Source organism: Aulostomus chinensis, chromosome 6 (genome assembly GCF_037954235.1).
Source record: "Aulostomus chinensis isolate RoL2024-O1b breed Wild chromosome 6, RoL_Achi_v1.0, whole genome shotgun sequence".
NCBI classification, from domain to species: Eukaryota; Metazoa; Chordata; class Actinopteri; order Syngnathiformes; family Aulostomidae; genus Aulostomus; species Aulostomus chinensis.
In genome coordinates this window covers 16093205-16109976 of record NC_141325.1, presented here as the reverse complement: position 1 = coordinate 16109976, position 16772 = coordinate 16093205, and the positions used below count along the sequence as shown (strand labels likewise).

General features: G+C 41.5%; 1 long non-coding RNA gene across 1 annotated transcript; it reads left to right on the top strand.

The window, feature by feature from the left end:
* Positions 1-5806, top strand: LOC147260287 (uncharacterized). Its single transcript, XR_015116278.1, has 3 exons — positions 1-85; positions 430-469; positions 5515-5806. It is a non-coding gene; the product is annotated as an uncharacterized LOC147260287 (long non-coding RNA).
* Positions 5807-16772: the final 10966 nt, after the last annotated feature.

Sequence of the window (16772 nt, the reverse complement as noted above, 5' to 3'; positions counted from 1 at the left end):
CAAGTGTATGTGTTGGTTTGTAAGTGAGAGAGTGAGTGATATCAGAGGGTCAACACCTTTAGTTGGGATTTTGTTTCATGTGGATGTAAGTTTGTTTATTTTGGTTGATCATTTGGATTGTGTCCAAATCCAGTGGCTTCCACTTTAGTTTTGTTCAGGGTTCACTTTTTTCTTTTCATTCGTCATTTTGATGGATTCAGTAGGTGGCTGTGTGAATTTTTATTCCTGTGCCACCATTTTATTTAAACACTCAAGGAAGCCCACGTTTGCTTTCACCCAGTACTGTTTTTCTTTTAGTTTCCCACATGGTGACCCATGACCTAAGATTTTGTTTTCTGGGGAAACTTATATTAATGATAAGCATGATGGACGTAAAGAGAGAAACAAAATTTTTACCTCATACATGTTTTTATTTTTCTCTCACTCAAGGTTCTACTGTCAAAATCAGGTGCATCAATCCTCCTTACAAGTAGGTATTAAGCTCATTCTCATACCATTTCAAATGTGATAGCATCTGGTTGATTTGCCTTGTAAACTTGTTATTGCAATTGTAAAGAAGTAGTCCAGTTGAAAAGCGTGTACAATAAACTTAAGTCTGCCCATTCTCGACATCCATTTTCAGATCAAATCTAAATCTTAATTTGCTTCCTTTCTGTCGAAAACACATCAGTTCAAAGTAATCTCAGTCACACAGGTGAATCACTGTTTGGTTTTGTGGGTTTTTTGTCAATTTCAAGGTCCTCTTCAACATACTCTATAGATGTAAAAATGGAGATGAGTCAGGCTGCCATTCATCAGAGTAGAACGTCCAAATATCACCCTTCCAGTGCCTTGTCGTCAGAGTCAAAAGAGGGATGTGGCTTCATGGCATCTGCCATCTTAAAAACCTGGAAACAAGGCAGTGCAGGGCTTTTTTCTAGTTGATTCACATGGACCTCAGCTTCCCAATTCCTTACAATAGCACTAAGAAGCTAATATATCAATAGAGAGCAAAGACAGACACACGCTACACTGCTACTTCTGAATCAGAATCTTTATGTCATTACGCATGAAAGTATATTCAGACTTGTTCCGTTTCAGTGCAAAAAATATACACTAGCAAAATAAAATATCATAATAGAAGAATACAAAAAGAAGTGCAGAGGAAATAACTGCTCCCTATTTACAAAATTACAATAATGACATTCTTAATAAAGAGAATTGTGAAGAAAATTAAAGGAATGAGATATTGCACAGGTTTTAATATTGCAGTGGCAATATAGTGTATTGCACAGGAAAAAGATAATGTGGTTATTTCAGTGTTCATTTAGAATAGCAATGGCCCTTTGGTACATGGTGTTTCTGAGTCTGTTTGTTCAGGAGTTGATGGTCCTATACTGCCTACCTGATGGCAGCAGGTGGAACAGGCAATGTACAGAATGGGAAGAGTCTTTTAGGATGCTGCATGCTTTTCTGTGGCAACGGGACCTGTGCAGCTCCTCTAAGGAGAGGAGAGCACAGCCAGGGATCATCTGGGCTGTGCTGATGACCCTCTGGAGTGCTGACTTCTCCTGAGCAGTGCAGCTAGCAAACCACACTGTGATGCAGTGTGTCAGCACACTTTCAATGGAGCATCTGTTGAAGGACAGCAGCCAGGCTGGCCAGGGCAGGACCCCTAGGAGGTGGAAGCACCGCTGCACCTTCTTGATCAACGAGGTTGTGCTGGTTTTCCAAGAGAGGTCATCATCTAGGTGAAGGCTCAGGAATCTACAGTGATTCTACATTTTTATTTGGCAGACGCTTTTGTCCAAAGAGACGTACAAAAAGGCAAGAACTTCGACTGGAGGGAAAGCCTTAATCAGTACGGCAAAGTGCTTCAAGTGTGATTGGCCGCAGGTGCTGCCATCTAGTGGCAGAAGAAGTCCCAGATTTTTTTCTTAATATAATTTAACCACAACAGGGACTCTGCAGATCATATAGAGTTGAGTAGTTCATTCCACCTTTTGGGAACAGCAGAAGAGAAGAGACTAGTTAGAATCTAAAGTCCATAACCCTCTCCACACATTCCCCATGAATGTGTAGGGGCTGGGGGTTACAAGTTCTTATTCTCCTAAAATCCACAATCATTTCCTTTGTCTTTGACGATGTGTTGAGAACCAGGTTATTTTTGCTGCACCACCGTGATAGCTTCCGTGCCTCATCCCTGTATGCAGACTCATCTCCCCCTAAGATGAACCTGACAACTAACCATCGTTGTGTTGTCCCTTCACGATGGGGATGGTGGATGGGGATGAAGTCGAGGGTGTACAGAGTGTAAATTAGGGGGCTCAGCACATATCCCTGTGGAAAGCCAGTGTTGAGGCTGAGTGCTGGGGAAAGGTGAGGCCCTGCTCTCTGAGGGCGGTCACTGAGGAAGTCTTTCCAGATGCAGATGGAGTGGGGGAAGCCGAGGGTGTTTAGTTTGGTTACCAGTCTGTCAGATATGATGGTATTGAATGCCGAGCTGACGTCAGTGAAAAGAAGCCTTGTACAACTATCCTTGTGCTCTAGATGAGTCACTGTTGAGTGGAGGGCTACGGCTATGGCATCCTCTGTGGATCTGTTTTTTCTGTAAGCAAACTGGTGGGGGTCGAATGTGGGTGGAAGTCCTTGCATGATGTAACTTCTGACCAGTTTCTCAAAAAACTTCATGACAACTGCGGTGAGAGCCACTGGCTGAAAGTCGTTTAAATAGCTGATGGGGGTCATTTTACAGACAGGGTGAGGACTTCAGAAAGGGTGGGATGGTGGTTTGTGCAAGAGACTGGTTGAATATTTTAGGAAAGATCCCTGTGAGCTGGTCTGTGCAGTCCCTCAGCACACGACCACTGACACCATCGGGTCCTGCTGCCTTCCTGGGGTTTACTGTCAGTAGTGTGCGCCTGACATTCTCACTCACAGGGAGAAGGTAGCTGCTTTTGGCTGGTGGCTGTAGTGCTGTTGCTTCTGGTGACTTTTGTTCAAAGCAGGCAAAGAAGCAGTTCAATCGCTCTGCCAGTGCATCGTCTCTGTCTTCAGTTTTTGGTAGGGGTTTGTAACTAGTAATGTTTTGGACCCCCTGCCACACCTGCCTTGAATTTTTGCTGTGGAGATGATCCTCAATTTTATTTTTGTCGTCCAGTTAGTCTTCCTGATTCCCCTCTTCAGGTTTTCCCTGACTGCACTACAGGTCCATGTCCCGAGACATAAAGGCAATGTCTCTGTCTTTGAGCAGGGTCCTTACCTCTCTTGTCATCCATGGTTTCTGATAAACAAACACCTGCATGAGCTTATCAGAGGTGACGGTGTGAGTGCAGATGCTGTAAGAGAGTACAGATGAAGTGTACACTTCAAGGTCCTGGGATTCAAAGATTCTCCAGTCTGTGTTATCAAAGCAGTCATGCAGCTGTGAGGAGGCAACATCAGGCCATGCTGTCAGTTTTTGAGGTGGTGGTGGTGATCAGACTGGACTGGGTGGGGAGATGGTAAGGTAAAGCCCTTTATCCCTCTTTAATGTTTGAGGAGACCTGATCTAAAAGGTTTTCCCCACATGTAGCACAGTTTACATGCTGGTGGAATTTGGGAAAAATTACTTTTAAATCCACATGATTAAAGTCTCCTGCAATAATGTGTACTGCTTTGGGGTATCTGTTTAGTTGGTTGCTAATGACGCTATAGGAGTAGGCGAAGGGCCAAGTTATCTTTACCATAAGGAGCTTTATACACTGCTGTAATAAGCACCGCTGATGAAAACTCACGGTAAAGGAAAAAAGGTCTGGATCAATCTGTGAAGAATTCTAAGTCTGGACAACAGTGACCGTCTACAGCAGGGGTGGGCAACCATGTGCCATGGAGGGCCATGTGTATGCAGGTTTTCCTTCCAACCAAACACTTTAACAAGTGATTCCACTGATTAACACTCTTCTGTGGCTGAAGGTGTGTTAATCTCCACAGAAAATCTTAAACCACAGCAACTCTATATGTGAGGAATTTTAATTTTCCATTCTCTCAAAAGACTGTGTTATGTGTTCATGTCCCTAATGAGATCCGGTATGCCGTAAAATGCCATAGGTTTAGCACTGTTAAAAGGTCAAGGCTAACAAGCGCGCACACACAAGAAGGGACACTGTTAGTCTTTCTTTTTTCATGAGCCGTCTTGTGGAGGAGCCTGGGTTACCGACTAGTGGCCATCAAACAAGATGGACTGCATGGATGGAGAGTACTACACTACTGATTCAGATGTTTCTGTCAGTGTCATCATATCTATAGTTGGTTTGTTCTGGTCTCGATTAGTTCATTAGGAGGAGTCGGTACATTTCCCTCTTGGATTAGTATGAACCTCAGGAAGGAACCTCACCAAGAGAGTAAATAGACCAACTAAACAAGATGGCAGTGAAAACACCCTTGGCGATACTGCAGGAGATGGCAGGTGACACACTCTGTGTACACTATTGTCCATAAATGTGTGTGTGAGTGTATGTGTATCTATATACTGTGTATATAGATAGATAGATAGATAGATAGATAGATAGACAGAGAGAGAGAGAAATGTTTCAAAGTTCCCTTTTATTTTTGAAGGCTCAATGTAATGTGAGCTAAGGTCAAATCAGTGTCAGTTATTAGTACAATAACAGAAAAATGGAAAACAACTCTTAACTGTGTTGTATTGTCTTACTTTACATTTATATGTTCAAAGTTTCCATGTCATGCGTCCAAGAAACTTCACATCAGTGCTAGATATACTCGACAGAAGTATAGGGCACACTTCATTTTTTTGTCTCCAATATTTTATACAAATGTTTATGTGCAAAATGTGCATCTTTCCAAAACTGTAAGATCCAGCAATAGCTTCCATGCCATGAGTCTGAAGGTCTCCGGATCAGTTCCAGATATTGGATGGGAAAGGTACAGGACCAAATTGGAAGCTTACATCTGCCAAAAGCTTTTTGCAGCATGACAAGTTTGCCCCATTTCAAAGAGAACATTTTTTTTTAATAAATGTTCCCTGACGTTAGTACATCAATCAAATGCCTCGCAGCTGAACATATCCCAGAATGCATATCACCTGAAAACACAATATTAATAAGAGTTTGTCTCACTTTTGCGATCTACAACCACAACCCTGAGGTTATTCTCTGGCATTCGTAAGTTACCTATACTGCAGCTCCCACACTGCATGACATACCTGACATCAGCACCAGGTATGCTTCAATTTAGGTTTTGTTATTGTCGTTATATATATGGAAATTTGCTGTCACACCAGCACTTTTTCTCTTTTAGCATCAGTTAATTTCTCAGACAAAGCAGAACACTGTGCAGCACTGGAGAAAGCGGATTCCCCCTTCAGTCTTTTCATATTCAAACTAAACCATCATTAAAATTTCAACATCTGGCCATCATGTGGCAGTGACTTAGTTGGTCTCTCAGGTTTAATTCATCCCACTGCTAAATTTTCATCACATCCCTGCCTGCCTGCTTGACAGATTCCAGCGTGTCATGTTTCCTGTCTGTTTCTAGGATTATCTTCGGTGGCACTATCATTCGCGTCATGGTCATGGACCAGAGCCAAGAGCTTGATTGGATCAGGAGCCATCGAACTTCCACTTTTAATTGAAGTGAAACTGCTCTCTCCCCAGGAGTCTACCAGTGGCCTGTGGATTGAAAATACTAAGCAGAGCATTAAGAATATGCATGGGCTGCTGGGTTTAATGGTGACAATAGCAAGCTAATATCAGTATTACAATGTTTTGACACAAGTGATCTGCTTGTACCCATTTTCTTGGTAAGACAGCTGTGACAAGATTACAGATTGAGAATAAACAAATCATTACTTTGGAAACTCTATGGGCTGAATAAATATTTAATGGCAATGCAGAGACAAATAAGGTGCTATGACACAGAAGTTGTTCCTCCCATTGAGGATGAATCTCTGTCTTCCTACTGCAATACATTTTTAGGTATTTTATGCCCTGTAAGCTTTGAAGTGTCGCTTTTCACAAAAAAAAATTGTCAGGCTGGAAAAGGAGTTATGATTTGCAAAAAATCTGCCATCAATTTCCAGCATGTTCTCCCTCAGCAGTTAGTCAGCTTGAAAGCAGCACCATCATTCAGCTAAATATCAGTTAAAATATGTCTCAACATGTTTTCCCAAAAGCGCCAGTGGAGAATTCTCAGAAGCTCAGTGACTTCCACTTAAGCTGTTACTACCCCTGATGAAAAGACAAACACATCAGATCATGTCGACTCTTATTTTGGGGTTTTGTATTTCATGGTGCTGAATGAATTATATCCTGAAAAGTGAACAATGAATGTGTGTTGCCACACGCTCAATGGAATCATGCACGATTGGATCTTTCAAAACTTTTATCAGAACACACCTCAAACATATCAAAGCCTTGCCTGAATAAAAAGACTGGCACGCTCACAACTGCTTCATTCAAGCTGAGAAGAGGAGCTCTGCCGCTAAATGAAGCTTCATAATCAGAACCGTGTGTCTTTCAAGTCCAAATAAAACACTGGCAAAGAGACAAATGGCACATTTCATTGTAGACAATGTAATTTACAGTGTTGATGGAATTTATTCATCCCACTTTGCGAAAATAAATGAGAGGTGAAAATTTAAGACTGTGAATTAAAAAGCAGATAATGCACTTCGTTGGGGAAAATAAATGAAAGGTGCAAATTGGGGAAAATAAAGGAGAGGTATACATTTAAAATTGTGAATTAAAAAAGCAGATAATACACTTGGTTGGGGAGAATAAATGAAAGGTGCAAATTGGGAAAATAAAGGAAAAGTGCAAATTTAAAATTGTGAATTAAAAAAGCAGATATACACTTGTTGGGGAGAATAAGGTTAGGTGATATGTCATTGCTACAAGGATAACCTGTGATTTGGAGTTGTTTGGGGTTTTTTTTTGTTTCCCCAAATTCTCGAGTTAATTTTTCAGGGTTGACCTTTCGAATTCACTGGTATTTTCATATTGTCTTGTTTTGTTTTTGGTCTTCTCACTAAACTTTTGAAATTGGACGATAAATCAAGGGCAATGCAAGCATTCAATATGAAGATAGATTAAAAAAAATCACACTTGGAAGGCATCTTATTTGAAAGGGCGTGTGTGTGAAAAGCAGAATATTTGCATTGGCTGTCACTGATAATGAAAATTCTACATCATATACCAAATCCTTGGAGCAGGCTGAGCGTGGTAGACAAGCTGAAGTGTCATGGAAGTACAATGTTTGATTGTGTGATTGTGATCTCAAAAATACACACATATATATACATATATATATACACACATATATATACATATATATACACACACACATATATACATATAAGAAAGGAAGGGAGCTGTTCATATATACATATATATACACACACATATATACATATATATACACACACACATATATACATACATATATATACATATATACACATATATACACACACACATATATACATACATATATATACATATATACACATATATACACATATACATTATTATATACATATACATACATATATACACATATATACACATATATACATATATATACACATATATACACATATATACACATATATACATATATATACACATATATACATATATATACACATATATACATATATATACACATATATACACATATATATATACACATATATACATATATATATACACATATATACATATATATACACATATATACATACACATATATACATATATATACATACACATATATATATATATATATATATATATATATATATATATATATATATATATATACCGTAAATTCTGGACTATAAGCCGCGACTTTTTTTCGACGCTTCATTCCCTGCGGCTTATGCAGCGGTGCGTCTTATACGAGGATTTTATCTTCACCCTGGGGTGTGGCAGGCAGCGGCAGCGGGCAGTAATTCCCTATTGTTCCTGATGGTAGCTCCAAGTACCGTACTTAGGGAAATTCCAAGCCAAATGTTATGGTAATTTCTTTAAGTACTGTACTTGGAGCGTCCAGTCCATGCCGTGGTGCAGTGTAAAAATAGAATCACACTATATTTTCAGTCATTTGTACTCACCCTCAAGACGGAGAGCAGAAGAAGGAATGCTTATGATGCAGCTTTCAAGTTAAAGGCAATCAATCTGACGGTGGCAGATGGAAATAGAGCTGCAGCACGTAAGTTTGGCATAAACGAACCGATGGTGAGACGCTGGAGGCGGCAACATGACGAACTGACCCAATGCAAAAAGACGACAAAAGCTTTCAGAGGTCATAATAGCAGATGGCCCGGACTTGACAACGCTCTGGAAGACTGGGTCAACACGCGAGAACGGGCGGCCGAGGTGTTTCCGCCGTGCACCGCGGCTTATTTACCGGTGCGGCTTATACGTGTACAAAGTTGATTTTTTTTCCCTAAAATAAGCATCTGCGGCCTATATAACGGTGCGCTCTATCGTCCAGAATTTACGGTATATAAAATTTTGAATGCAACCTTCATAATATGATAGTCAGGCAGCACGGCGGTGCAGTGGTCACCACTGTCGTGCAGTGGTCAGCACTGTTGTCTCACAGCAAGAAGGTTCCAGGTCCGAGCCCCAGCTCAGGCACAGGATCTTTCTGTGTGGAGTCTGCATGTTCTCCCTGTTCCTGTGTGGGTTCTCTCTGGTACTCCAGCTTCCTCCCACAGTCCAAAGACATCAAGAGGGGACGAGGCTGATTGATACTCTAAATTGACTGTAGGTGTGACTGTGAGAGTGAATGGTTGTCTGTCTCTATGTGTTGGCCCTGAGATGGACTGGTGACCCGCCCAGGGTGAACCCTGCCTCTCGCCGAAATGTCACTGGAATAGGCTCCAGCCCCCCCCCCCCCCCCCCCCCACGACCCTTCACAGGATTGGCAGAAGAAAATGGATGGATGGATGGAATATGATAGTCTGCTTACACGCTTCTATCCCAAGAACTGTGAAAAGTGCATAGCTTCATGTTATCTGATAGGTTTCTAATGTGAGATTCAAATCACAGTCACACACTATGCAGTTTGGTGGAGCTTTGTCTGACTTGAGAATTACCTTCTGGTCTCTGTAGAAATCCCTCCACTTACCGGGATGCTTCTTTTTTCTGATTGAGAATTACAGAGCCCTGGTTTCACCCATGGATACGTTGTTCCCCATTCTTTGTTGTAGTCTGCCTTTGTGTACTCTTCCTATTTTTCCAGTGGAACCTGCTCACAGATTTTACTGTGCTTTTTGTTTGATAATTTTTGGCTGGATAATGGGTAGATCTGCCACATATTGGGGATCAGGGCTCCCAAACAAACTGCACACCCTATACTACGTGTGCCCCAGTTTGATTGACAGCCCTTCCAGCTTTATTGCTGCTAAAAGCCAGATTTTAGATTTATACGCTCGTGCTAGAATGTAATAACTACAGCCAAACAAAATGCAGGATATAGCCTCAAGTTGCTGGGATTTGGACAGGAAACGCCGTCCAGTCTTGTACAAAGTGATGGGTCCTCCTCGACCAAAGCCAAGAGAGACATTAATTTGGCTTTTATGAAATAGAGGATTATATTTTCCTCAGTGCAGGAGAGTACAGTGTAGTAGTGATGAAGCATGCGCCACTCTTTTGGAGAGAGGCTCACAGTATGGGGCAGAGCGCAGATAAGCATCACACACTGTTGTCAGAGATGTCAGCCAATCAGTTAGTAACCTGCCCATGGATACACAAATGAAACAGAAATCCAAGTTTTCTCTTTTTCCAGTTTTGTCATAATGTTTTCCAGCCATAACCGAGATCATTCACAAGTTAAAAGCTCTGCTTCATTTTAGTGAAGGGTGTGGAGGCGATTGAAGATGGGTAAGGGTAAGAGCGTGCACAAGGATTGCATGACTTATTTTTAGAGGATGAGGTGCTAAGGGACTGTCATGGTTCGGGTCTTTACCAATTCTTGGTTCAGTGAAGCCTTGGGAGCATAGGACCACACGTTTGGTGCTTGTCCATATCAATTTCTATCTGCCGTGAAAGTGGGTATATAACTGTGGCAGTCATTATGTACAACTGCTACCATTAATTTGGGTTTACTGGCAGTTTGATAAATGTAACAGATGGCAGGCGACAGTGGATAGATACGGTCCAGATGTGGTAAAAGTGTTTGCCTGCCATCTGTATGACCTTGACTTGATTCCTACTGTCATCTAATCTGTACGTGAGCCGCATACTTAGAATAGGTAAGTGCAGACTTGTCCTTTGGGTCCGCCTTTAACTTTTAATTGGGTTATGTTCTGACAATTGTGACATGCATGGTATTGCATTAAGGTCTAACTTTCTTCTTGCAGTGTTTAAAGCACAAGCTGTGAGACTGATTCATTAAAAAAAAAAAAAAACAACTCTTTATTAATGTGTTTCATTTGTTTGTGTGCATTTTGCCCAATAAGAGTCCAGTTGTAAACCATGTGTATGCTTTGCAGTTCTTTTTTTGGAATGAGAGAAATAAATCTATCAAAAGTTATTTAATTAGTATTTCGGAGCAGCTGTCTGCTCTCGCTAGAGCAGTGGTCTTTGTTGCAGTAATGAGAGAGCAATTGAGTGCAATATTTTCATAGATTGCTTATTCCTGTCCTGCCTTTTATTATGTTATATTTATACTTCTTGCTCAGGGAGCAATGACTGTTCATGTGGGTCATTTTGAGAGCCTTTTCCCTTTACTATCCTGCCTGTGGACTAATAGCTACATGTTGCTGGTGGTCCTGAATAGGCAGAAATTGCAGGGGAGGTCCCTTGGTCCTGTGGATGGGGTTTAGAAGGCCTTTCATTTATTTTTTTTAATCCTTAATTTCACTGAAAAGATCCTGGATAGCTGGATGGATAGACCTCTAATGCCAGGTAGTCCTTGGTATTTAAACCTTCCTGCTAGATAGGACAGAGGGAATGAGGATGAACATGTAAAATTGTCTCGCTGTGGACAGAAAAGGCGTGAATGTGTATTAATCTTGTGCTGTTAGATCCACCAAGGAAACACTGACCTGCTGTGAGAACCAACCCAGCACGATTACATTGGGCTGGCTCAACCCACCAGACAACCATGCAGTACCCATTTTCACAATGACCATTTCTAGCCCATGTGGGCCCCAGTAGTCACCTACTGAGCACTGGTGAAGCACACCTAACCCAGGTAAAGCCAGGTATGACCCATGACATGAGCGTTGCAGCAGTTCACTAAACACTTTCATTGTGAACCTCTCTTTATATTGTGGCAGGTGTATTTGACTTGTGCAGTCCTCCAGGAACTTAAAATAACAGAAACTCCATACCAACAGCTTTATGCTGCAGGGCTGGCAGAACAAACAGAGCCCATGGGCCACTAACATGATGTAGGTATCCAGTGTGTTTCAGGTTTAAAGCCCTTATGAGCCCCACTTAAACCGTTTGACAGCGCATGTTGTCATGAGTGTTGTTGATGAGGTTTATTAAATGGTATTTCAAAAGTTATGATCATCCCAAATTGTGACTTGAATGAATCAACAGAATGAGATCACAAGCAAGACATAAAAAACCACACAAAAAAACAGGTTATGTGCATTTTTTTCTGAAATTTTTACATCTCAAGTGCTTAAATGTAGACAAAGTTATCCAAAATCCATCAGGAGCTTGCTAACATTAGCCACTAACTGTGATAGTCCATGCAGTCCAAAAAACATGTACTGTATATTAATGTTCTTTTAATTTGAGCAAATTTGTATTTCATGGTTTTCAACATGGGTGACATGGTCAGCACTGTGGCCTCACAGCAAGAAAGTTCTTGGTCCGAGCCCCAGCTCAACATTTATTTGCTGTTTCTTCTTGTCTGATTCCTCGTTTAAGTGTAGTTTTTTATGAGTTTAAGAAAATATCTTGCTTTACCCACTTGGATTGATTTATGCATTTCATTTAACAGGGGAAGGCAGTTCTACGGAATAGAGTTGCGTTACGCAGAAATGACATTTCTAAGGAGATGAAGAATGTCATTTGGTGTGTCGGGTCACTGCCATACAGCCAAGGTTACTGTAGATTCATCAAGTGTCAGGTTGAAGCGTCATTGAGGTAAAATACCTGCTAGCTCAAGGACGCTTTGATCATCACATAAATGACCGACCTATAACTCTCTTCAAACGCTGTGTCAACTTTTCATTAACTGGTTGAACTGTACTGATTACGGGTCAGACTGGAAACTTGGCCTTGAGCGACTACAACACTGAAATAACTGACTCTGGAAGCTACATCACATTACTGAATCCATGTTAACTATGTAATAAAAATGTCAGATTATTGCACACAGAATTATCCAACTGGCCAAACTTGGGAAGCCATAGGAACACGATATTGATGAAGGACTATTTTTTAATTAATGTCACTGAATATAACCAAACCCATAATTTCATTCAAGCAAATCCCTATCCTACTGGGTTTCTAACAGAAATGAAATGTTTTTCTATTCGCTTTATCTTGAGAGAGAAAATATTTTATGAGAAGAGTTTTTTTCTCTCAGCAGCTTATCTCTTTTTGGAAAATGTAATTGCCCTTTAACCGATGGGTTACATGTTTGAAGTCTGCTTTTGCTACTGTGTCAAGCAGATTGTTTATCATATTCCGTGTCCTTGACTAGCCTTCTCTTTGATATCGGTTCCGTTTCAAATGATTCTTCACATCTGTGTTTAGTTGATACTCATAGATTTTACCAGAGACAAGGATATTTGACAGGCAGATATATTGCATTTCAAAGAGAAAGTCAGTTAGCAGTAGCCTGACTGGAATTAATGGAATTAATCTGTTTTGACTAAAACGTCTTCATGGAAGTGTGTGCATAAAAGTAAATCCCTCCAAAAAGGTCCTTATCAAAGCTTGTTTCCTCACCCACTTGTGGGAGTTTTAGAGTAGATGTGTGAATTGGTTTCAATTGGATTATTTCAACAGGATTAGCCTATCCAACCAGCATCAACAAGGTTTCCCTCTTAGTCCCCGGGGTTACATTTGAGAGAGGACCGCAATGCAGGCTCTGAGGCAGATCTTGGTTCAGATATTTAATAGAACAAAACCAAGGACTTGAACTTAGAAGACACATAACTTTATCTCTTCCAAGTTTATGACCAAATGCAGTGGGTGCATAACATCATAAACAAGCAATTACTGGGTGGTAAGACGGGCAGCACGGTGGTGCAGTGGTCAGCACTGTCGCCTCAGGTGCCTGGTTTGGGCCCCAGCTCGAGCACAGGAGCTTTCTGTGTGAGTCTCCATGTTCTCCCTGTTCCTGTGTGGGTTCTCTCTGGTACTCCAGCTTCCTCCCACAGTTCAAAGACATCAAGAGGGGACGAGGCTGATTGATACTCTAAATTGACTGTAGGTGTGACTGTGAGTGTGAATGGTTGTTCGTCTCTATGTGTTGGCCCTGCGATGGACTGATGACCCGTCCAGAGTGAACCCCGCCTCTCACCCGAAGGCTGCTGGGATGGGCTAGAGCCCCCCCAAAACCCTTAACAGGTTAAGCAGTAGAAAATGGAAATTCCAGATAAGGAGTATCCTGGCAAAGGACTGCAAAACCATTTTGCCCAGACAAATTAAATTTAAATTTGCATTCTTTCAAATCATATCCTTTTAAGAGTCAATGTGTTTATTGTGTTTGTAACACATGAGAGGGTGAATGCTTCTTGCAGGTGGATAAACTTTATTTTTGTTTTCCTTAATCAACACCCTGAAAACTGTAATACTATGATACACACAAAACATCCGCTTAATTTACAGTTTCACAGCACTCAATTCAAACTAACGCCAATAGCATTTCAGACACCAATAACACACCTTGGTTTGTGCAAAAATAGAACTTGTTGACTGAACACTACACAGTACTATGGACAAAGAGTTTGTGGTGTTTTGATAATATTTCTGTGGAGAACAGAGTACCTCACTCTGTTTGCTAAGGGTGCTCAGTTTTACAAACAGGATGAGTGTATAGCCTCTTCAAATCAGTCTTTTCCTGAACAGATAAAAAGCAACCTGATTGTAAAATTGAAAAACGGCGGCGACAGAAAACGAAATAACTCTACTTATGTTCCCCAGTAGAGAGCTCCCAAGCACACAAACGACAGGGCAAGGAGATGCAGCTGCCAGAATCAGACAGCTTATTATGCAGCACGGCACGGTAAAGAGCAATGAGGAGGAAAAAGGTGCCTCGGTAAAACAGGAAAGCCAGGTCACTTCCTCCTACTTCCACACTCCTGCTGAACCTCTGACATCACAAGGTTCAGCAAGTGACCATCTTTTACTGTCATTTACAGAGCGAACTCCTCAAAATAGAGTAAGTAGATCTGCTTAACAGATTTTATTCATTGAATAACATTTTATAAATTGATTCTTTGACTGAAGCACAATTTAACATTTTAGAAATCACACTGCGTACAGTTTTTATACATGATGCTCATGCTCCAGATGTAGGATATTGAATTTTCTAAACATAACACTCAAGTCTTGGCATTCTTCAATTTTATTTTTGTAAATGAATTGGCTGTATGATAAAATGGCTTTTTATAATTTGTGCAATTATATATGTGATTTAGAGGTAGGAATTAAAAAGCTTTATGTCTTCCTCTTGACCTTCGAAACAAGTAATATCTAATTTGTTAGCTTGAGTTTTTGTAAGTGAAGTATATGGAGGACGTCGTCTCTGCTTTTTGTGGATGAAGTGGTCCTTCTAGCTCCATCACACCATGACCTTCAGCTCTTGCTGGGACAGTTCACAGCCAAATGTGAAGCGGCGGGGATGAGAATCAGCTCTTCCAAGTCTTAGGCAATGGTCCTCAGCCAGAAAAGGGTGGCCTGCCCACTCCAGGTCGGGGGGAGGTCCTGCCTCAGGTGGAGGAGTTTAAGTATTTCGGGTTCTTGTTCACTTGTGAGGGTAGGATGGAGATTGACAGGGAGATTGAGGCGGCATCTGCAGTGATGCGGGCGCTAAACCGGTCTGTTCTAGAAAAGAGGGAGCTTAGCCAATAGGCAAAGCTCTCGATTTACATTCCAACCCTCACCTGTGGTCATGAGCTTTGGGTAATGACCGAAAGAACAGGATCGCGGATAGAAGCGGCAGAAATGAGTTTCCTCCACAGGGTGGCTGGGCTCTCCATTAGCGATAGGGTGAGAAGCTCAGTCATTCAGGAGGGACTCAGAGTAGAACTGCTGCTTCTTCATGTCAAGAGGAGTCAGTTGAGGTGGTTCGGGCATCTGGTGGGATGCCTGCTGGACACCTTCCTCAGGAGGTTTTCCAGGCATGTCCATCCAGGAGGAGGCCTCGAAGCCAACCCAGGACACGCTGGAGGGATTAGATCTCTTGGCTGGCCTGGGAACGCAGGATTCCCTCAGAGGAGCTGATGAAAACGGCTGGGCAGAGGACAGTCTGGTTTTCCTTGCTGAGGCTGCTGCCCCTGCGACCCGGATCCAGATAAGAGGAGGATGATGGATGTTTTTGTAAGTGGAGTATATGTTGTTTTATTATATATTGTTTACTGAACTTTATAAATATTAATTTTCTTTTTTCTAGGTAATTTGGTTTCTACTTTTTAATTTTTTTTACATGTTTGAAACAGGATGGCTGCACGGTGGTGCAGTGGTCAGCACTGTCGCCTCACAGCAAGAGGGTTCTGGGTTTGAGTCCCGGCTCCAGCACAGGATCTTTCTGTGTGGAGTCTCCATGTTCTCCCTGTTCCTGTGTGGGTTCTCTCTGGTACTCCAGCTTCCTCCCACAGTCCAAAGACATCAAGAGGGGACTAGGCTGATTGATACTCTAAACTGACCGTAGGTGTGGCTGTGAGTGTGAATGGTTGTCTGTCTCTATGTGTTGGCCCTGCGATGGACTGGTGACCTGTCCAGGGGGAACTCCACCTCTCGCCCGTAGCTGCTGGGATAGGCTCCAGCCCCCCCACGACCCATAAGTGGAAGGAAATGTTTGAAACATAAATCATAGGTAGTTTTTCAATATATTTGTTTTTAGTTTGGTCAAATTAGGGACAAGTAACCATGATATTCAAATCACAGTCAAATCAGTTTATCTATGAAACACATTTAAAGAGCGATTACAGTTGATCAAAGTGCACTTAACAGAGTTTTGGGTCAAATGTGACCAGAAAAAAAAGTGCATAGAGATGTAACTCCTTCTTCCCTCTCCCTGTATATTTGTCATTTGAGTAAATTCTGATGGGTGAAACAACCTTATAAGTTGGGTAACACGCAGACACTTCTACTCTTAAATTCTAGCAAAATAAAACCTCCCTTAACTTGACTCCAACAGATTTAACATGGTTTTCTCTGAGGGCAGCACAATTCACTTTGTCATCAAGCTGTGCAGATTTAATACTGTTGCTCCTGATAAAATATTCATCTGTACAGTACTGTGGTGAGTGGCCGTTTAGGAGAAGAGAATTGCCCTGCCATCCCCTCTCACCCAGGTAATCAGACCCAAATTGAAAATATCCAACCGCCAATTTCAGTCTGAGTTTCAATATTCCCTGTTTGCCTGAATGATGTCACATTTCTACTGAGCCTCATGGCTGTAATGGAGGAGACAATAAATGGCTCATGAATGAGATTTGAATTTCATGGCCCAATATCATTTCGAGTCAGTAATTGTGCAATATGTATTCTCTACCCCTAAAAGTCAAACCTCATTCAGATATGAGTGGGGATGCTCACGGGTCAAGGGAAAGGCATCCATTAATGGAGCCATACATGTGTTCCTATCAA